At 46.6% G+C, this 22,428-nt stretch overlaps 1 pseudogene; it reads right to left on the minus strand.

Moving 5' to 3' along the window:
- Positions 1-7,809: 7,809 nt before the first annotated feature.
- Positions 7,810-8,720, minus strand: LOC148109509 (olfactory receptor 4K15-like; annotated as a pseudogene).
- Between the last annotated feature and the right edge of the window lie 13,708 nt (positions 8,721-22,428).

The following is a 22,428-nucleotide window of genomic DNA, read 5'->3' on the forward strand; positions in this document are numbered from 1 at the left end:
CTATCATCTTATCCTCTAGCTCACTAATTTATTCTTCTGCCTCGTTTACCCTGGCAGTCAGAGTTTAGACTGCATTTCGTTCATAGCATTTTTAAGTTAGGCCTGATTAGATCTCATTTCTGCCCTTAGAGATTCTATATTGTCATTAATATTTCTCTCAAGCCTGGATATTGCCTTCATAATTGTCATTCTGGAGTCTATTTCTGATACCTTGGTTATATCCACAACCATTAGTTCTGTGGCCAAGGCCACAGTCTCTGCTTCTTTTCTTTGTTGGAGGTTCCTCCTCTTAGTCATTCTGTTGAGGGGTGGTTGAGGGAATGTACAGAGTCCAAAATATTAATCACAACCCAAGCAAGATGCACCTGTTTTATAGGAACCTTAGGGTTGTCAGCCTCTTGTTCTTCCAGCCTGTCTTCTGGGGGAGGGCTCTGCCGTGCTGTCACTCAGGAAACCCTGTTTGGGCAGAGTTGCCCTGCCACTGTGCGGGGGGGTGGGTGGGAATGGGCTCAGTGAAAATCGGTTTTGGGGAGATTTTGTTCTCTGGTGGCTTTCTCTGGTGGCTTTCACTGGCAGCTTTCCGTGTCTCTCCCAAGAGTCAGAGCAGAAGTGACCACATCCAAACCTCTGTCTCAGAACAAAGAGATCGCAGTCTGCTCTTCACTAAGCTCTCCAAGCCACACTATCTCCCTTTCTGTCTGTGCTGCTAAAAACCACAGTCTCCTGGGTTGTGTGCCCCACAGCAGTACTCCCAGCCCTTGCTCCCAGGGCCAGGCTTGTCTCTGCCATTTGGGCTTCTAAAACTGCAAGCCGCCCCTGGTTTTCACGCATGCACCTGTAGCTCCCAGTTTTAGTCTGGGGGGCTGCCTTAAAGTCCTTTCCCCACCACTCCTCGTGTACAAATCTGTACCTGGTCCCCGGGGCGGAAGATTTTTGCCTTCCCAGCACAAGTTCATGGAGGCTCCCTTCCCCTTCTGTTTATCTTCCAATATCTGCCCAAAGAATCATGGCTCCCCGCTTCATACCTCGAGACCAACCGCTAGAGATACTCTGTTTGTAGAGATCCAGATATATCTTCTTACATCTCAGGCTGATTTTGTGGGTGTTCAGAATGGTCTGGTAGATTCCCAGCTCAATTCAGGGGACCAGTTGAAATAGGGTCCTCTACTCCTCCACCATCTTTTTTCCTCTGTCATGTGGCTCTTGTGAAAAAAGAGGGGAAAGGAGGGTGAGTGGGTGTAGTAGCCTCAGACTGCAGTGCAGCTCTGAGAAAACCTCATTTCAGGTTCATGGGAGGCTCCAGAGCAAAGATTGCCCATTAGAAGAATTCCACATGGGGCAGGAATGTCCTAGCTCTGGTATGCCCACTGTTGTCCATCATTGGCTGGGAGAAGCCTGGGCAGACTGTGGCTTCTGTGAATGCTACATTGGAATCTGAAATTGCAACAGCTAGAAGCTATCCGTTAAGTTCTTTCCATGAAGCCAGTTTTGTCTTGAAGGGAGACATGAGTGGTGCACTCCTGTGGCTAAGTACAGTGTTAGAGATTCCCTCCCTATTATATAGCAGATTTCACAACATTTGAAGCCTTTGTTTGATTTTTTCATTGTTCTGGTACTTTTGGTTTTCTTTCAAAAGAAGCTCATTTTTCTTTACTAATACCTATTTGCTTCTAAAACGCTATTACATCTGCCTTTATATTACTCTTTACTCCAGCAATTCCTATTCTCATGAAGTTTACCATCTATCTAGAAAAACAAATGAAACAGGCAATATTGTATATTAAATGCTATTTTAAGTAGGTAGACTGTCCTAGATTGAGGAATCTATAGAAAGGATATGTAACTTTTAAACAAAAATATTGTCCAGGAACAATAAATTTATTTCTGTCTCTTTTCTGTGTGTGTACTCTTAATCCCCATTATGTCACACATCCCCTCATTCACATTTCTATCTTTTTATGCATTTTATTTAGTGCTCTTGCCTGATTGAACTGATCAGAACTTCCAAAAAAATGCCAAATATTAGTATTAAGAGGAAGCATGTTTTTCTCATTTCCACTTTTAGGCAACTTGTGCTGGAGATGTTATTAGCTCAAGTAATTTTCATTATAATTCCTTTTCTAAGTTTTATCATGAATGTGGATTGGATTTTTTCAAATGCTCTTTCTATATCTATTCAGATATTTGTATGACCCCCCCCCCCATTTTTAAACTTGGTGATCGACTTCCAATCAACCTTGAACTTCTGGTATTAAATTAATTTGGCATAATGTTTTCTTCTTATTAGATATTGTTCCAGTTTCTTTGCTATGGTTTTGGAATTTCATGTGTATGTTCATGAGAATGAATGGCCTGTAACTTTTCCTTTTTATGTCTTTATCTGATTTCATGTCAAATTTATGTTGTCTTCATAAACAAAATTGGAGAAAGTGTTTGCATTGTTCCAAAACCCTTTCTTCCTAGTCTGTGGACATCTTGGAGGAAAAAATATAGAAGGAAAGATAGAAATGACCTGGTCAATCTCCTTGCAAGCATGCTAATTGGACCAATTGATAGTATTTATTATTGGAAAGAAAATGGGGAGTCTTCACATAGGGAGTCCTTTTAGCAGGATACACTTGACCTGTCTAGGTTGCTAGTGGTAAATTAGCCTGCAATTTATGGATTTATTGGATAGAGTCAGCTAATAAATGTCAGCTATCCAATTATCAGAGTAAACGTTGAAGATGTTTTATGACCAAAATAAGCTCCTTTTCTGTAAATGATGCTATTCAGGCATTATCAGAGCCGAGTCTTCATTGTTCTCTCTGGTTCAGGTACTTCCTACAATACCGTGAACAAACTTGGAGATTCAGGTTAGTGGTCTCAGAAGACTCCATTTTTGACCTTTGTATTTTGTGTCCTTTGAGTTACTAGTAAATTTTGATACTGGAGAATATTTTTGATTATCCAACTTTGTTATTTCAGCCTAATACAAGGTGTTTCTACTTTTTCTCTTCTCAAGAGAACTTTATGTAAAAAACACTTTTTTTTTTCTTTCTTAAATGTTTTGCAGTATTTACCAGGAAAGCCATTTAGGCCTGTGCTTCTCTTTGTGGAAAGCTGTATCAGTCAGGAATCAGACATCAAAGAGGACACACACATTATTTGAACAGAGTTTAAGATAAAAATTAAGCATGTATCAAGTTGTTAACTAGGTATCTGAAAGTGTATAAAGATAGCTCTCTATTGTCATGGAGTTAGGAAGTGGCTACCATTCCTAAGGGTGAGGGAACAAAGGTAAGAAATTAGAATTACTGAAATTTTGTTGTTTAGAAAAAGGGTCCTATGGAGCTGAAAATCCTTTTTTGGAGGGAGCGTGTCTTGGCTATTGCTTGTTACTCTGAACTCAGAAGAGAGGTGTGATAGCCCTGGGACCCAGAGTTTTTGAAGATAGAGTACCAGCATGCTGGTGTTATCGCTTAGAAAGTACAATAAGGCTAGTCCTTGAAACTGTTGGAGAAACAGCAACCTGAATTCACCTTCCGCCATAGAAAAGAAACATCACTGTAGTAGGTATGGCAATGTTCCCACAGCACAGCAAGCAGAGGGGAAGCCCAAAGCTTTCTCTGCCTTTGCAACCTCCCTCTAGCATGCTCTATCATCGGACCATAAAATGCAGCTAGATGGCAAAACAGGATTGTGGTTTGCAGAGTCCCAATATAAGAAAGCAGAGAATAAAAGGGTGGGTTTTGAGCTGGGAGACATTAATAATTAGGACAAAATGTTTTAATTAAAGGTTCAATTTGTTTAATAGATACAGTTGCATTGAGATGTTTTTGCTTTAGTAGCTAGTTTTTTATAGGAATTTTCCTATTTCATGTAAAATTTTAAATTTACTGGTGTAAAGTTGGACATAATATCATCTTATAATATTTTTAAAGACTGCAGCATCTGTAGACATGTCTCCTTTTTTATTTCTGGCATTGGGCATTTGCGCCTTTTTTTCTTCTTGATCAGTCTTGCTAACATACTGTCAATTTTGTTGGTCCTTCGAAACAATCAACTTTGGGTTTTTTGAGTCTTTGGATTTAACATTTTTTTATTTAATTAATTTTTGTTCTTATTATCTTCTTCTTCTAGTTTCTTTAGGTGAATTCTCTTGAAATGAACACTTGGATCACTCATGTGTGTCCTTTCTCTTTTAAAAATATGTTCATATATATATACATAAATAAAAATCTTTAAAAAATGTTCATAAATTAACATCCCCACAAACATGGCAGTAGCTATATTCCATATGTGCTCATGTAGGTATTGTTTTTTTGTTAGTATTCAGTTAAACACTTTTTTCTTAATTTCCATTGTAGCTCTTTTTGAAACATGGATCACTTAGAAGTGAATTGTGTGGAATTGCTGATGTGTTAAATGAAATGTGTATGCTTAAGAAATTAGATGGACAGTATGACCTCATATTGTAGTGTTTCAGTTAGACTACTAATTATGTTGTCTAACAAGAATTCAATGCAGATTCAGTGTTGTTATATTCCTCCAATAAAGAAGTATGAAAGGACATTATGTATGGACGTTATATATAGCCTTCAAATCACTTCTGAATAATGGCTCCTAAAACTAAAACTAAAGACTTATTATCAATGTGTACAGCTGAGATAATTTCATCTTAAAAATATCCCAAGAAGCCATATGTCCCCATGAATGCCTGTAGGCAGATCTGTGTACTGTTTCATGATTATGTGGTTTGGGGAAACATCCAGACTTTCTTTCTGCAAACAGCTCTTGAAATAGTTTGTACTTCTCTTTTTAAAAATATTATCAGAAAGTAAAAATTATAACTGTAATTATTTATATATTTTTATTAGTTTAGTTATGTCATCATCACTTTATTTTATTATTTTTTATAATAATATTTTTTTATTATATTATGTTAGTCACCATACAGTACATCCCTGGTTTTTTATGTAAAGTTTGGTGATTCATTAGTTGCATACAGCACCAGTGTACCATGCAATACGTACCCTTCTTACTACCCATCACCACGCTATCCCATTCCCCCATCCCCCTCCCCTCTGAAGCCCTCAGTTTGTTTCTCAGAGTCCATAGTCTCTCATGCTTCATTCCCCCTTCTGATTACCCTCTCTTTCTTTATCCCTTTCTTCCCCTACCGATATTCCTAGTTCTTATATTCAATAGATGAGAGAAAACATATGATAATTGTCTTTCTCTGCTTGACTTATTTCACTTAGCATTATCTCCTCCAGTGCCGTCCATGGTGCAGCAAATGTTGAGAACTCGTTCTTTCTGATAGCTGAGTAATATTCCATTGTATATATGGAGCACATCTTCTTAATCCAGTCATCTGTTGAAGGGCATCTTGGCTCATTCCACTATTTAGCTATTGTGGACAATGCTGCTATGAACATTGGGGTGCATATGGCCCTTCTTTTCACTACGTCTGTATCTTTGGGGTAAATACCCAGTCATCACTTTATTTTATTGGTATAGAGATTGATATGGTAATATTAATTGGTATAGGGATAAGACACAAGAAATTATGACTTTTCTTCTTCTATTCACAGGAATGAGCTAGAAATTAGGATATTTTAAGGGTGTGTCAATTTAATTTTATTCAGAAAATGGCATGCATCATCCAGGGCTATAATATATGCTCTATTACAATAACAGTTTCATTTAAGAAGATTATAAGATGCTGACATGACTGGTCTTGCCCAGTCTAACCCTACTAACACCACAACACACACATTTTCCTTCTGTATATTTTACTATTTATGTATAATACAGCATACACTTTGGGGGGTCGTTGGTTGAGGGCTTCCCTCAAAGGCAAAAATTGGTTAGGTCTACTGCCCAGAACATGCCTAGTTTGAAGCCTGCAGGAAAGAAAGATTGTGTGGTATGTGGGTTTTTGTTCTTACTGTTTTTTGAAGGCCACAGAGAAAGCCTTTCCTTTATTTTTTCATTAATATTGCAATCTATAATACTTGAAGTATACAAAACAATGTAAGTAAGTTTTGAAGAAAAGCATGCAATGAACAGTGGTAGGATGGTAGATAGAGCATACCAATTCCATTTTAGTTGTCTCAGCTCCTTCTGGAGTCCATCTGTCTCCTGGCTGGAGTATTAGTTCTGCTCCTCTCAAGTTGGAGCTTTCGTTAGTGACTCCAAAGCATCTGCTCCAGTTGTTCTGTGTCCCAGCCACTGGGACAGGGGAAAAAGGAAGTGGAGTCTTTCAAGAGATGGCTGAAGTTGCACAAATTACTTCTTATATTCTGTTGCCAGAACTCAGTCCTGTAGCCACATTTAGCTGTGGAGATTAGGAAATCTCTGCAGCTGGGTGGCCATGTGTCCAGATGAATCTTGGGGCTGTTCTGTTGGGGAACAAGTAGCAGCCAGTTACTGACACACAGTGTATTCACATGTTTGGTTTTACAGGACAAAACCAAGTTGTTTTTCAAGGGTTAAGTCATTTTCACCCACCAGCAGGGCATAACATTTCCATTAATACACTTCAGTATATGTTCTCAAGAATAATTGTTACTGTCAGATTTTTTTCTCTTACCAATTTAACAGGTGTAAGGTGGTATTTCATTATGATCTTTTTACATTTTCTTGATTACTAATGAGGTTGAGTGTGTAGCGTCCTGTGGTATTTCTTTTCAGAAATAAATACCTCTTCGAATTCCTTGCTCCTGGTCTCCCCTTTCAGGTCATCTTTTTTATTCATTTCTAAGAGGATTTAAGATCTTTGTATAAAATTATTGTGTTGTTTTCACTGATGGTTGCTTTTCGGCTTTCTTCTCATCACTTAAAATTTCTTTTGCTTTGAAGCAGCACATTCTTGTCTTTCCCTATCTTCCCAGCTTTCTTTTCTTTAATGTAAGGTAAAATTATAATCATAAAAATCATTTATTAACCTGAGGAAATAATGTTTCAAGGGATTGCGAATACTTCTTCCTGTGTATTTAACAACAAAAATGTCAAGAGAAACTCCACCTTTATATCAACAATGAAGACCTGGAAACTTGAACTGTAGGGTTGATGCTATGGAGTACATGGGCAATACCATTACACTAGATTCATTTATTTTTAAGTAGATGCAGACCACTCAAATATCCTTAGTATCTTCTCTAGCTAAGTTAGAGTTCAGGTGAGTAAAACGTGTAATTTTAGAAATGAGAATAATGATAATTAACCCAGAGTGGTTTTGTACTAATACATAAGCTTGGTAAAATGCTTAGCATGCTGTTGGGAACATCAGTAGTGTTAAATAATGGTAGCAATGATCATTTTTATAGTTATCATTGTTATCATCTGGCAACCTTTGAATAAATACAAAGGCATATTTATGCAAATTATGATTATCAATTACTATCTTCTCCAAGTGGTAGGAATACAAGTGTTGGATTTTTTAAGATTTATTTATTTATTTATTTATTTATTTATTTATTTATTTATTTGAGAGAGAAAGGGGATAGAGAGGCAGGGGAGAGAGAGAATCCTCAAGCAGAATCCCAGCTGAGCATGGAGCCTGATATGGGTCTCAATCCCATGACCCTGAGATAGTGACCTGAGCCAAAATCTAGAGTCAGATGGTTAACCAACTGAGTCACCCAGGCATCCCCAGTATTGGAATTTTTGAACATATTTTTGTAATGGAATAAACACAAACTGTATACATCTGGGAATACTTCAAGATTCTGGATATGAATAAGTCACATTTCCAGTTTAGTTTAGTGGTCAAAATGTGGCCAAATTGGAATGTGTTTTGTGATTACCTGTAAAAACTAAAAATTATCCCCTATACTGATTTCTCAGTCTCTTTATGGCATTCCTAATCTCTTTATTTCTCAATGTATAAATGGCTGGATTTACACTGCATAAAACACTGCAAGAAACTTGTCCACCCAAGTGATGCTAAGTGGCCACAGATAGATGAAGATGCAGGGTCCAAAGAATAGCAGCACCACTGTGATGTGGGAAGTACAGGTAGAGAGTGCCTTTGATGCTCCATCCTTTGAGTGAATGCGAACAGTTACTAGGATATAGGTGTAGGAGATTAGTAAGAGAATGAAGCAAGTTGTTGCCAAAACCCCGCTGTCAGCATTTATCAACATTCCCAGAGAATGTGTATCCATGCAGGCCAGTTTGATCACCAAAGGAATATCACAGAAAAAACTGTCCACTCTTCTGGGTCCACAGAAGGGCAGATCAAAAATCATGGCTAGTTGGCTCATGGCATGCACAAAGCCAATGATCCATGATATCAAAACTAGCCGGATGCACTTTAGTCTGTCCATGATGCTGGAGTAATGGAGTGGTTTGCAGATGGCCACATAACGATCATAGGCCATTGTCACAAGCAGCACCATCTCACCCCCTCCAAAAAAATGCACACAGAGGATCTGGGTCATGCAGCCGCCAAAGGAGATGATCTTATTATCCTTTAGGAGGTCTGTGGTCAGTTTTGGGGTAGTGACTGAGGAAAGGCAGAAGTCCACAAATGAGAGATTGGCTAAGAGGAAGTACATTGGGGAATGGAGATGAGGGTCAGTGATGAATAAAAGCACGACAAGGAGGTTGCCCACAACAGTCAGCAGGTAGAGCATTGAAAAAGGCAGTAAGAGGAAGGTCTGGAGCTCCCTTGAATCACAAAGTCCATGAAAAATGAACTCAGACACCACGGACTGATTTGCTTCCTCCATTTAGTACATGGTGTTCTAATGCAGCCCAAAGAAAGAGATGAACTAAGAACTTCTAGAATGGAAAGAAGAACCTCATCAAAGCTCAGGTGCTAGAGAGCAGGCAAGTTCCTTCGGCTCAGGGCGTGATCCTGTGTGTGTAAGTGTGAACATGGCAGGGAGGGGCAGGAGGAGAGGGAGAGAGAATACCAAGCTAACTGTGCATTGAGTGCTGAGCCTGATGCTGGGCTCCATCTCAAGACCCTGAGGTCAGGACCTGGCTAAAACTGAGAGTCTGGCCCTTACCCGACTGAGCCACCCAGGCACCCCTTGAATGTAGTTGTAATTTCTTATTGTGAGATTAAGTGGTTTTCCCATTTTTAAGAATTAAATGCCTTTCCTTTTCTTTGAACTGCATACTCCTCTTTTTTTGTATGTTTCATTCTTTGGGGTTTTGCTCTTTCTCCTTCTAAGTTTTTATTTTCGTCAAAAAAAAGACTTTTTTGTTTTTTGTTTTTTGGGGTTTTTTATTTTTATATATTTATTTTTTTTAAGATTTTATTTATTTATTTATTTGACAGAGAGACAGCCAGCGAGAGAGGGAACACAAGCAGGGGGGTGGGAGAAGAAGAAGCAGGCTCCCAGCGGAGGAGCCTGATGTGGGGCTCTATCCCAGAATGCCAGGATCACGCCCTGAGCCGAAGGCAGATGCCGAAATGACTGCGCCACCCAGGCACCCCGACTTTTTTGTTTTAAAACAAAAGCAACATGTGGATGTGATATCCTTGCCACTATCATCTCACTACTAATTCTAATTATTTTATTTATATTATGTATTTATTTTTGGTAAGAATATTTAACATAAACATCACAAGCTATATACACATATTTCAGAAATTACATATTTTCCAAGTTGTAAAATAACAAATAATAAAGCTTGAATTTAAACTGAGGTCTGGGGCTGCCTGGTTGGCTCAGTTGGTGAAGCATCTGCCTTCAGCTCAAGTCATGATTGTGGGGTCCTGGGATCAAGCCCCAAGTTGGGCTCCCTGCTCGGCGGAAAGCCTGCTTCTCCCACACCATCCACCTGCCACTCACCCTGCTATAGCTCTCTCTCACAAACAAACAAATAAATAAATACATAATCAATCAATCAATCAATCAATCTTAAAAAATGGAGGCCTGTCTGACTCCGAACTTCTAATATAACTTCCCTAGGAGAAGATCACTTGTGGTAGAAACCATGATTTTGACAAGACTAAGAAAACAAATAAGATTTCTGAAATAAGACATTTTGTTCAATGAAGAATTATAACTGACTAATAATGATAGGAATGAAATATGCAGGTTCACATTAAAATCAACGCAGTTTCATTGTTTGATTTTTAATTTTAGGCACTTTGGCTTATTAATTTTTTACTGAAGCACTTCTCCATTTGCTACCTTGAGGAAAGGTAATGAGAAACAAACTGAGGGCCTCAGAGGGGAGGGGGTGGGGGATTGGGATAGACCGGTGATGGGTAGTAAGGAGGGCACGTGTTGCATGGTGCACTGGGTGTTATACGCAACTAATGAAGCATCGAACTTTACATCGGAAACCGGAGATGTACTGTATGGTGACTAACATAATAAAAAATCATTAAAAAGAAAAAAAAAAAAAGAAAGAAAATATCAGGATAAGTTGGAAGTGTTTTGAGAACCAGTCTCCCCCAACCTGGACATTTGGGAGCCTCTAAGAATGTAGATAGGCCGTGCTTTTGTTAGTGTGTGAAATGCTGTTAGGAATTCAGAAGTCCCAGGGATTTGTTGGGAGAGAAAACCCATAATCTTTCCCATAAGACATTCACTGAATAACACATTCAGAACTCTAAACTCTATACAGATAGGTATGGAAAACCATGCTTCAGGGGAAAAGAGAGAATTTAGTCTTAAAATAGGGGGAAGATATTAAAAATGTGAGTTCAAACATCAGTTATCTGGGATGTACTCACCTTACACAGATCACCCTCTTACTGAGAGGCCTTGCTCTAGAGTCTACCTTATGTGAAACGAAGTCCAGTTAATTTTCTGCTGTGAGCGGTATGGGAGGATTGTGTCCTCCTCAGCGTGCCAAGTATACAGTGTGAGGAGTACCTCTGAGCTTGGAGACTTTCCATCTCTGTGGTTTAAATAGAGCCAAGTATTTGGAAAGGTTTTATCTGTCATGCTCTTGAGGATCCTTCACTTCCAACTTTCCCTGAGGAAAAGTTGGGCATGGAGGGCATCATGCAATAATCCATGCTTTTCAAAGCTAGATCCAAGTTAGTCCAGTTAAATGCAAGTAAAAGTGTAAGAGAAGTAAGTTCAAATGTTTAATTACTTTGTTTATTAAGAGGCTATAACTTTCTTTCTTTTGCTTTGTATCTACCATGCCATAAAGTGAACTAAGATGTCAGTTCCAGTCCCACCAGAAGCCAGATGAGTTATGTAGATGGGCAGTCGACAACTAGCTCACCTTTGGCATGTTGCAACTATGCTCATGATTTAAGGGCCTACTTGAACCTTGCTTTCTTGGATTTCAGAGGAATATTAGGTCTCGGCCTTCACAGTTCTTCCTTGAGCCAGGTCCTGAATATTTACAGTTTGAGTGTAAACCATATTAGAGGCATTTCTCTAAGCAATGGAAAGATAATGAAAGGCTACTTTTTAATTCATTCATTTATTAAAGAAATAATATATGCATGCAATCTAACTTAATAAGAGTTCAACTATTAATAGTAGATGTATTTGGAGCAAAGAGTGAAGGCCCCCTTTATCTGTGCTTTCCCAATGTCATGCGCTCTGGGAGGTAACATCTACCATCTTGCAGTGCATCCTTCTGTTACTGTTCCCATCAATGATGAGGAGTGTACATATCACCATAGACTTTTGTCTTTTATCATCCTTTTGTGTATGTTCTTAATTTTGATTTTAAATAAATTAGATGTGAAAGGCTATTAATAAAATTCTCCATTTCTTTCTTTTTCTATTACCCTTGATAGGTCAGAACATCCCTGATGTCACTCCTGGGTTTCTGACTGCTGGATGTGCCATCCATCCGCGGACCCCCCATGGTAAGTCCCTCTGGGAACTTCGATTTCATCAAATGAAATGAATCACCAAGGTTGGAAATTCCAACTCCTGTGTCAACTCCAAACCGAGGCCACTTTTGATGATTCAGGCACACGACTTGGAGGAATTACTACGTATGCCCCAAATTAGAACTGTGTTCCCTTTGGTGGGAAGTGCATAAATAGAAAAAGCCTGTAAGAAATCTATCTCTAATGTTGGCAAAAGCGGCTGATAACTCTTGGCATGTCACTTAATCTCTCTACGTTTCAGTGCCTCCCACTAGAATATGGCTTACAGCCCCTGATCTGCCCCCACCCACCTCAATAGGGCTGACCTGAGGATTACAGGAGATGGTAACAGGTATTGTCCACGAGCAGTAAAGCATCCTTCCCATGTAAAGCTAAGAGTGAGCGTCCATCCTCTCTTGCTGTGGAAGCCACATTCTTCTCTTCTGTATGCAAAGGCAAATGATCAAGTCAATCAGTATCGCTGTAACTCCAGCAGTCAACATGTATTTCTAACTCAAGAATGGGCTCACCTTTACCAGTAAACAACATCTTTAGCTAATGTACAGACCTTTAGCTGATGTTCGAACCAATACTGGCTGAGACAGATCGCTCCCTGAAAGAGTGTTCTTGGATTTTAAAAAATTAATAGGCATTATTGACAACAGGAGGTTTAGACAAATCTAACAGTTGAACAGATAATATAGAAAGTTCCCATAACCCATGCCCCCCGACCCCAATTCCTCCACTAATAACATCTTATATGGATGTGGTGCATTTGTTATAATTAGCAAAACAATATCGATACACTTTTATTAACTGGAGGTGTATTAAGGAATTCAATTTTGAAATATGCCCCAACATGGACGGACCTTGAAAACATATTATGCTCTGTGAGATAAAGCACGGGGAGAAATACCAATATTGCATGATTCCACTTCAGGGCCCTGAAACCCTGCCACTCCAAGGACTTTGCGGGGAGGCCAAGACAGATGCCTTCCAGGTCTCCAGGGAGTCCAGGGTCTCATCAAGGCATGTGGCCTGTAAACAAGTAGGTGGTAAGCGGAACAGAGAGTGGAGGGCACTTCTCGCAGTTTGAGGGGCTGAGGAATTTTTCCTAGGTCAGTTCTGGGATTGCAGGTCCACCAGGAGTTGGCTGGATGGACCCGAACAGGCTCCTGCCTGTTGGTGATGAACAGAAGGGAGGAGAGTGCAGAGAAGAGAGGCCCAGGGGAGGCAAGCTGCTGCGGGTCTGACTGTGGAGCCATGGTCCTCAGGAGGGGCAGTGTGTCCCTCAAGGGACATTTGGGAGAGACTGACTGTGATAGGTGGCTGCAGAAAGGGACCCAGGAGGTCTGGAGGCTGACTGAGCACAGTCCAGGGGGACAGTAACCATTGTCACCACTCTGCCCTTGCTGTCACGGACCCAAGAAGCCCCTCTGCTGATCCAGAGCTTTCTGGGTTCGTGGGGGCACACATCTATTGAGTAAACACAAGTTCTTTCTGGACCCCACAATTTCCCAACTTTGAGGTCCACGTCATCTGTCAATGAGCAGGTTGGCTGTCTTCTGTGTTTGTGGATGCCACCGCACCCCACCAGCTCTGGTTTTAATCAGGGCAGGAACACAGCTGGGTCCCGGGCTGGGTCTGACAGTTGGCATTGCCTCTTCAGACATGCGTGGAGGTGGTCTGGCGCAGCCTGGTTGGGAGGCTTGGTCATTCATAACATCTCATCAACTGCAATCCCTTGAAAACCAAGGAACTTCAGGAGCCATTCAGAGCTGCAGAAGCCCCCCAGAACTGATAACATGCACCCCACTGCTTCCTTGGCAGGGGGGGTTTATTTGCAGGGGAACCCCCAGGATGGGGGCCACGCTGGGGTTTCCTGGGGGTGGGTGCAGAGGAGGGGCCGACAGCAGGGGACAGTGCTGAGCTGGCACCAGCTCCCATTCCCAAAGCTGGGATCTGTGGACAGACGGGGAGGATGACTGAGGGGAAAGACATGTAACCGTGGGAGAAGGGCGCACTTGAAGGAACATTCTAGGAGGAGGCACTGCCCTTGGCCCTGGGAGGATGGGGGGTGGCAGGAGGGGTGAGGAGGAAGAGAAAAAGCAGGGAACACTGGGCCTGCCCCTCAGGAGCACTGGTTGGTTCCTGCCATGTTCTCTCAGCTCCAACAGCCCTGGGGAAGATGAAACTGTGTCCACATCTTGGTGGCAGGAAGGATGAAGAGGAACGAGGGTCATGGGGGCCCAGCACTCAGAGTCTCCATCCATTACCATGGCTGTGCCCTCCCTCTCAGATGCTGGCAGAGGAGGAAGAATGTCGGGGAAAGAAAGTAGAGTGGTGGTGGCAGGGTGGCGGGAATGCGGGGTCCGAGGGGGGTGATGTGACCAATGTGTGGTCCTCCTGCCCTGTCCACAGGGTACCAGATCCCCTACCGCCTGGCCAGCAACAGCCCCAGCACGTTCACGATGGTGGAGGTGGGGACCACAGTGAGGCAGTTCACAGCAGCCAAGCTGGCCCTGGAGTCGGCATACATCTTCAGGCTTTTGGCCAAGACAAAACACCACTAGGGTCTGCCGCTGGTGGCCACTGTCATCACCACTGAGAAGAGACATATGACCCCGGGGCCCAAGTTCACTGTTGTGGTGCTGTGGGGAGGAGAGCTGGGCCTAAATGGGAGCCGTGAACTTGCTGGGTCCACGGCTTCCTGGGTCAGGCCCTGCACTGTTGCATGTCTGCACAGCCCGACATTTACCAGAAAGACAGGAATGTCCCAGGTTTAAAGCTGGAGACGCGGCTCAGCGAGGTTGTGTAACTGGCCCAGGGTGGCTCTAAGTCATCCTGTTGGAGCGCAGCTCCCTGAAGCCGGACACTTGATCGCTGATGGTCAAAACCAGGTGCCCAGCTCAACAGGGGCTCAATAAACAAGTTTTCTACCCAGCAGTCATAGGGAGATCTGTCTCCACGGACGCTGCTTCCGTTCCAAGCACTGGTGAGATGTTTATTGTACATTGTCTTGGTTTATCCTCACAAAGGCCTGGGGAACAAAGCGCTGTGAGCCCCAGTTCTATAGAAGTGGGGCCCAGACGGATTCAGTCATTTGCCGGGGACACAGCTGTGAGGCCGTGACATGGACACCCTTCACAGACACTCAGTCTCCTCCACCTACAGAAATCTGCTGTGGGGGGCGCCTGGGTGGCACAGCGGTTAAGCATCTGCCTTTGGCTCAGGGCGTGATCCTGGTGTTGTGGGATCGAGCCCCACATCAGGCTCTTCCACTATGAGCCTGCTTCTTCCTCTCCCACTCCCCCTGCTTGTGTTCCCTCTCTCGCTGGCTGTCTCTATCTCTGTCAAATAAATAAATAAAATCTTAAAAAAAATCTGCTGTGGGTTCCCATCTCAGTGAGTGCCTGACATGCCCTCTAGCCTCACTCTGGAATCTGCCTCAGCAGACTCCCTCCCCAGGGCCGCCCCAACTCCAGGTTGGGAGATCAGGACCAGAACCAGAGGTCTCAGGGAAGAGGATGACAGGAAGGTGCTAGCGCACAGAGTAAATGGGTGGGCTCTGGGAGTCCCCAAGCATCAGGCTCTGGAGCTGTGTGACCTTAGGCAAGGCCCTTCTCCTCTCTGTTCCCTGCACTCACCTGGTGGCCTCTTGGGAAGCCTGAGGGCCAGCATGGTCCGCAGAAATCCAGGGACAGATCTGGTGCCATGGCTGCACTCAGAATGTGAGCCAATGACCCCATGGCCTGCGGGATCACTCTAGGAGATCTAGACAGTCTTAGGGAGGCATGAATTGAGCCCAGAGTGCTTGGAAAACCATCCCAAGGGCCGATCTGAAACCTACAAAAGGTAGAAGGCAAAGGAGCCTAGCATGCACTGAGCCCATACCACGCTCTGGCCACCTTCCAGGCACTGCGGCTCACTGATCTCTCAAATTCCCTCACAAGCAAGCTGAGCACCTGGGGAAGCTGATGCCCCACAAGGTGGAAGGGCCCACTGAGCTCTGGCATCTGCTGGGAGGCCGCCCCGGCTGGAACTCCCAGCTGCTCAGGACAGGGCTGCTCGGCCCAGACACATGGCTGACCCTTGTGATGGCCAACGGGGGGATGCTGGTGTCCCCCATCTGTGGCTTTGGAGCTTCCAGGGCTCCACACATTCCAGGGGAAGGCCATAGTCTGCTGTGAGTCCCCCGACCTCAACCACCGAGCCTCAGTCCCCCAAGGATGAAGACAAATGCACAGCCCCTCCTCTGACAAAGGTTACCTCTATTGCTAACTGGAGGAAGGAAGCCTTGAAGTCACTGGAGACGCCAAAGCTTGAGGTGGGTGGAGAGACAGCCATGCATAGTTGGCCCCTGGCTTTCGGCACATAGCACTGTCTGACCTGCAGCTGCCAGCACAGGGGTGGGGTTGGCGAGACCAGGGACAGGCACCAGGAGAACCCCTCCTGCAGCTTTGGCCCAGGTCCTCAGGCTCCCTCTTGTCCGGGGCATGCTCAGGGCCCTGAGTGCCTCTCCCAAAGGCTCTTGCCATCTTCCTCAGATTTGATGCAGCTCCGTAGGGAAATTCAGCACTTTCTAAGGCACAGGGAAAGCCAGGTTTGCTAAAGGTGTGACGTGACTTAAATCCAGATGGAAGCACTATCAGGAGTGCCCTCCAGGAGGCACCCTGGTCCACAGCAGGGCTGCTGCTGATGGGGCTGGGGAATACATGCCCACACCTCCGCCCACATGCCAACCACCCGCACCACCTGCCTTGGGCCCATAGAGCTTAGGGGATGTCTGCCAGGGCCTGCAGACCCCCCCAGCAGAGCGTCACTAATTGCCAGTATGCCCAGGAGGGTGGTCCTTGTGGCTGGTGAGGGGATGCAGGGCTCTTGCTTTGAGGGAGGAGGACCCCAACAGCCCAAGTGTGTGCTCCCAGAGGAGTGCCGACCACAGTCAGGTGGAAGGGCTCCTCCTGCCATCACCTCAGGGTCGGCGATCATCACTGCTTCATTACCCACCACACATTCTCAACAGGACCAATCATCTTCATGATAAACAATCAATTATTCCTTCCTCTGTGGGGTTCGTCTGCTGCAATTGATGGGACGGGGAGGTGCATGCTGGGAATGATCCACGCTCGGGAGCCAGGTCCCTGCTCCCTGCACTCTGCACTCCCAGTCGCCAGCACTGTGGGGACAGAGTGGCGGTGACACGCCCCAGAGGAGCTGAGTGGGACACTGTCTGTATTTCAGGCTCGGGTTGGCTTCCAGGAAGAAGGAGTCAGCATGACAGATGCACTGAGCCTGAGATCACAGGGAGAGTCCAGAGGGGCCTGGATGTGCTCAGCAGAGCCCAGGTGTCAACTTTGAGATGTTGTAGGGACGTGTGGTTGCCACGGAGCATGTGTGGGCTCATCCTCCTGTCTGTCTGACTGTCTCTGGCAGGAGAGAGCAGCGCTTTGGGAACAAGCCAGGGTCTCCCGTGAGGTCCAGGCTGGGGCAGGTCCAGAATCGGCCGTGAGGGAGCCGCAGGTGCCTGCGGAACTGGGAATGAGCTCCCTGTTCTCTGCCCTCATGGGCAGCCCGCGTCCTCATGCTTGAGCTCACATGGTGCCTTCCTGGAGAAGCAGCCGGTCACGTGTCCCTAGTCTGTTCTGTTTTGGTTGCAGAGCATCCAGTGCCCCCCCCCCCCCGAGAGCTCCTGGTGTCACTGGCAGAAGTGACTGCGCACAGCCTCTGGCTCCAGTGGGTCTGGGCAGTGACGCCCCCCCCCATCCACTACTTCACTGTGCAGGTGCGAGAGCTGCCCTGGGGAGAGCAGCAGACCTACTCCTCATCCATCCGCCACAAGGCCAAAGCCTGTGCTGTTGAAAGGTACCCAGAGCCAGGCATGCCATCCCCAGGGAACAGAGTAGGGAATATGTGTGGGCCAGAGACGCACCCGGACAGCTGAGCTCTCTTCTCCTAGTGCACAATCCCTGTACCAGGGACCAGGACTCCCACCTCCTGGAGCCGCTCTGGCCTCTGCCCTGGGTCTGTCCTCTGGGCATGCCCTGTGCATGTCATGTGCATACCCCAGGTCCCAGAGATGGATGAGGCACAGATGACGGGGCCAGGGAGCCTGGAAGTATGGGTTCTAGTGCCCTATCCCCTGAGAGGCAGATGTGGAGGAGGGGGAGGTGGGGGGAAGGGGTGTCACAGGCTGAGAGAGTTGCATCTTCTCTTTGTGCTCTCTGTCCTAGTCAGCAAGGCAGACTTGTTCTGTCATCCATTAGTGATGGCTGAGGAGGGAAATGGGAGAGGCATCCCCACTGCAGCTTGAGAACCCAACATTTATCCAGCTGCTGAGGGAACCACCAAGCAAAGCAGAGGGGAGTGGTGCCAACCACCACAGCTAAGTTCTTGGCACCTACAGCTTCATTGGGGCCCCTCCTCATGTTCCCACCCCCTTCTACAGTGAGGGACCAGAGCACCCCTCTGTAGTGAGGGACCAGGACACCCTCCCCTCTGCAGTGAAGGACCAGGGCACCCCCTCTCTATGGCGGGAGAGCAGGGCACCCCCTCTACAGTGGGGGACCAAGGTAGCCCCCTCTGCAGTGGGGGATGAGGGCATCCCCCCCACACGCTATGGTTGGAGACCAGGGCATTCTCCTTTATGATGGCTCATAGGAGACCAGGGCTATCTAACCATCTAGGTGAGGGTTCTCAGAAGTGCCCTCAGACCTCGTGTCTCCACAAGCAGGCCTGGGCTGTGCAGGCTCACACCACCCTGTAGAAGCCCCCTGGGTCTTTCTGGTGGGCAGGCCTGTCTGGGGAGCTGGCCTCGCATCTTTCCTGTCCTCCTCCTCTGGCCCTGACTGTGGTCAAATTCCCTGAAGCTCACGTCAGGCTGTGAGGGGGCCACGAAGGAGTGTGTCCCACCTGCTCTGAGGGTTCCAGGACCCTGGCCAGCACCTCTCATTGGGATGATGGAGGAGGCCTATACCCCATTCCCAGGCTGGCCAATGTTCCTCTCACCTTTCAGATAGAACACCATGTACTGATTCCCCCCCGCCCATTCTGAGCACTGTGCTGTGAAATCTCACATTTCTCATTGAACCCACATGACAGCCCAGTGGGGGGAGATCATCGTCCCCATTCAACAGAGGAGAGCTGAGGATCGCAAAGGTCATATTCGCCTGCAGCCCCAGCACCACCCACAGGTGCACCTCCTGACCCTCCTCCTTTGCAAGGCTGCCCAGCTCAGTTTCTGCATGCTGCTGAACCTCAGCCAAGGGAAAGGAGCAGCCGGGGTGGGGGAGCTCCTGCACCAGCCTTGATCCTCAGGCACCCTCTCCCCAAGCTGTGGGGGAGGAGTGGGGACTGGCATGTGGCTCTGTCTCTGCCTCTGACATGTGGCAACAGCAAAGTTTAGAGAGAAAAGGAGCTCCCTCTCCTGGGTTCAAGGTGTAAGCATGTGACTGGGATGCCACGTGATGCACACGTGGGTGTGGTCAGCACTGGGCATCACAGGGAGTCACGCCTTTGGGTAGCCATGTGAAAGACAGGAGAAAAAGGAACTCCAATGGCCTTTTCTGTCCCGGAGCTTCCTGAGATCAAACAGACAATGGTGAGCAGGGGACGTCACGTTGGAAAGGAGGGGTCCATGTTTCCCGGCAGACAGTTTGATTTGGTGTGGGAGACGCTGTGGTCCGTCCCCTCCAGGGTCTCTTCCACTCGTCAGCAGACACACGCCGTGGGCCGAGTTTCTAGGAAAGCAGCGCTTTGCACGTGGCCGTGGTGTGGTCTCCCTCCTGTTCAACAGCCTCAGAGCAACGTTATCCTCCTCTTTCTTGATGTTCTTTTTACATTTTACATTTGCCGATTGCTTGAAATCTGCCAATGACCAGAAAACATAAAAGTTTAAACCAAAGTTCAAAGCAAAATGTTTTGACATCTACATCAAGTGGCCATCCCCACATTTAGAGGGTGTGGGTCTGGAGCAGGAGGGAGGTTCTGGGTTGAGGGACATATCGGGGCTGCATCCCGCAGACATGCAGTACCATAGAGGAGAAGACCAGTGGGCCCAGAGCCACACAGACATTCTGGGTGTTACTAGGATGGGACAGCAGCAGTGTGAGCTCAGCTGACAGCTGTGTACCCATTGATAACAGGTCCTGCTGTTCCTCTGCGTGTCCCCAGGGCGACGCGATGGACCCAACCAGGAGGGCAGGAAGGGGATTACTGTGTAAAACTAGAGGGATTCAGTTCAAGTCAGGATGCTGGCCCCATCTCCACGGGGTTCTTTCTTTTCTTCTTCCATGCCATTTTAAAAAATAAAGCCATGTGAAAAGTCAGGTTAATTTAAATGGCCAGGGATATCCTGCATGGGTTCAATATTCTTTGATCTTTGTGATGCTAATCACAAGTTCTGAATAGATGAGGCATAAAGGCAGCGGTAGGTAGCCTCTAAAATGATCAGGACTCAGGCTTTATTTTCATAACCAAACCGTGCAAATGAATGTAGGGAGCTCCTTCTGTGTATGAGACTCTGCCTCCAGCTCCATGGCAGGGACAGGGACAGGAAGCCGCCTACATGCCACCCTCACCCGAGTACTTTGGCTGTGGAGCTGAACAGCAGGTCAAGCACAAGCTTGGTTTCTAACTGTGCTTCCTTCCTGTGAGCTTGGACAGTGAGCAACCTGAGCCACCGACCTGTTCCCTCCCCAGACAGCTGGAGTTTAAGAAAAGGTGTTACCTCAAACATTTACTTAAATCCAGCCAGTTTCAAGTGTGGGTGGCAGAAAGCTGGCAGGTAGAGGGTGCTGAGTGGGAAAAGGCCAAGGGAGTCTGTGCGTGGGAGATGCATCTGGGGACAATGAGGTCACTGTGGGCAGGGGTAGAGGAGGACTTTGGGAAGACAAGAAAGAGGAGGTCACATGTAGGAATTGCCTATTCCATGAGGGGGTCATGTCCTGTGGCTGTCATGGCAGCCCTGGGAGGGCTGGGTACCGGTACCGCCATTCTCACAGATGAATAAAGGGAGGCTCAGAGAAGTTTGAGGACTTCCCCAGGCTTGGATGCCAGGACCAGACTCTGGATTCTGGTTGGGCCAACCCTGATGTGGGCCTGGCGTGTGAACAGGGAACAGAACTGGGGGAAATGAGAGGGGTTGAGGAAGAGGGTCCAGGATGGTTTGTGCCTTTCTTCATAGGTCACCAGCCCTGAAGTCCTGTTCTGCCTCAGGGGGGAGCACGGCAAGAGCCCGGGGGCAGGTGGAGGCCAGTTCAGGACTGGGAGGTAGACCAGGGGTCTAAAGGACTGGCTATGCAGGGATGAGGAGGAAGGGCTGGGTGAGCTTGCAGGGGCCGGGGCCCAGGAGAGGGGACACTGGAACTGTTGTCACCTCCCATGAAGCTCCCTTCACTGCTGCTGGGTCCCTCTTGGTCTATTTTTAGGGCACCTAGTGGGCTTCCTACCCCGAGGAGAGGGTGCTCCTGCAGCTCAGCCTCTGGGTGTGCCCTGTGGCCCCCGAGACAGCTAACAGTCCTGTAAATGACACGAGCCCGGGAAACAGGCCTAAAGCTGGGAACTCTGCTTCCTGCTCTCCGTGAACCCTCCCCTTGACCTCAGACCCTGGAGGACGCTTCCATCTGTCTGAAGTGTGTGAACTGCACCCCTGCTGTGTGTGCTGGGGTGGGAATGGAGGAGGCGGCCCTGCCTCAGATTCCAAAACAAAGCGTTAGAGAACAGTAGGTGCTAAACATGGAGGGATCAATGACACGTCTGACACATGTCCTCAATGTAACATGCTAAGTGAACACGAGCACTAAATACAAGGACGAGGGTCGTTTCTGGCACGCTGACATGTGCCAGACACCATGTTGATGGTGACGAGCGTCCTCTCATTCACCCCTCCTGAGTCCTACCCCCATTCCTTCCTCCCTCCTTCCCCTTCCTTCCTCTCTTCCTCCCTTCCTCACCAAGCGCCTCCTAGGTGCGGGGCCTTGTTCTTCGTGCTCAGGGCACAGCAGTAAAGGAGACCACCTTGGTCCCTGTCCCTGTGGGGGAAGGCAGACACTCGTCCAGGAGGGGAACGGTTACTTACAAATCATGGTGGGGTTGGTGAGGGGATGGATGGGCCTAGAGGACAGTGTGCAGGGCACAGGCTCTTCCTGGAGCCACTTGAGCTGCTGCCAGAGGGTCCTGATGATAAGAAGAGCAGCCAGGATGCAGTGAGTGCGCCTTGGGTACTAGAGTCTCTTTCCTGTGCTGCTTCTGAACGGAAGCTGCATGACCGCCTCATGATCTCAGTGCTTCTGTCAGCCCAGGTGAGATGCTTCTGGCTCACTGACCTGCCCAAGGCTATGTGGGGGTTAGCATGTAGGCTGTTGGGCTTCAGAGTGCACATTCCTGACAACCGCCCTGGGCCACCATCTAATCTAAGAAGGAGAAGCTAATGCAAATATGGGGCCTCAGGTGGTTGAGGCAGGAACCCAAGGAGAAAGCCATGTGGTTGTCACCAGAATTAGATAAAATAGTTCCTAGGAAGCCAGAAACAGATAGGAAACAATTTGCTTTAACTTTATAAAGGATAGCTCCCCCAGAAACCAAGAACAAAGAGCATTCTTAAGGATGGAACTTTGGAAGCACCCCCAGGACAG

This window comes from Ursus americanus, chromosome 9 (assembly GCF_024610735.1).
Source record: "Ursus americanus isolate L20-20 chromosome 9, mUrsAme1.1.p, whole genome shotgun sequence".
NCBI classification, from domain to species: Eukaryota; Metazoa; Chordata; class Mammalia; order Carnivora; family Ursidae; genus Ursus; species Ursus americanus.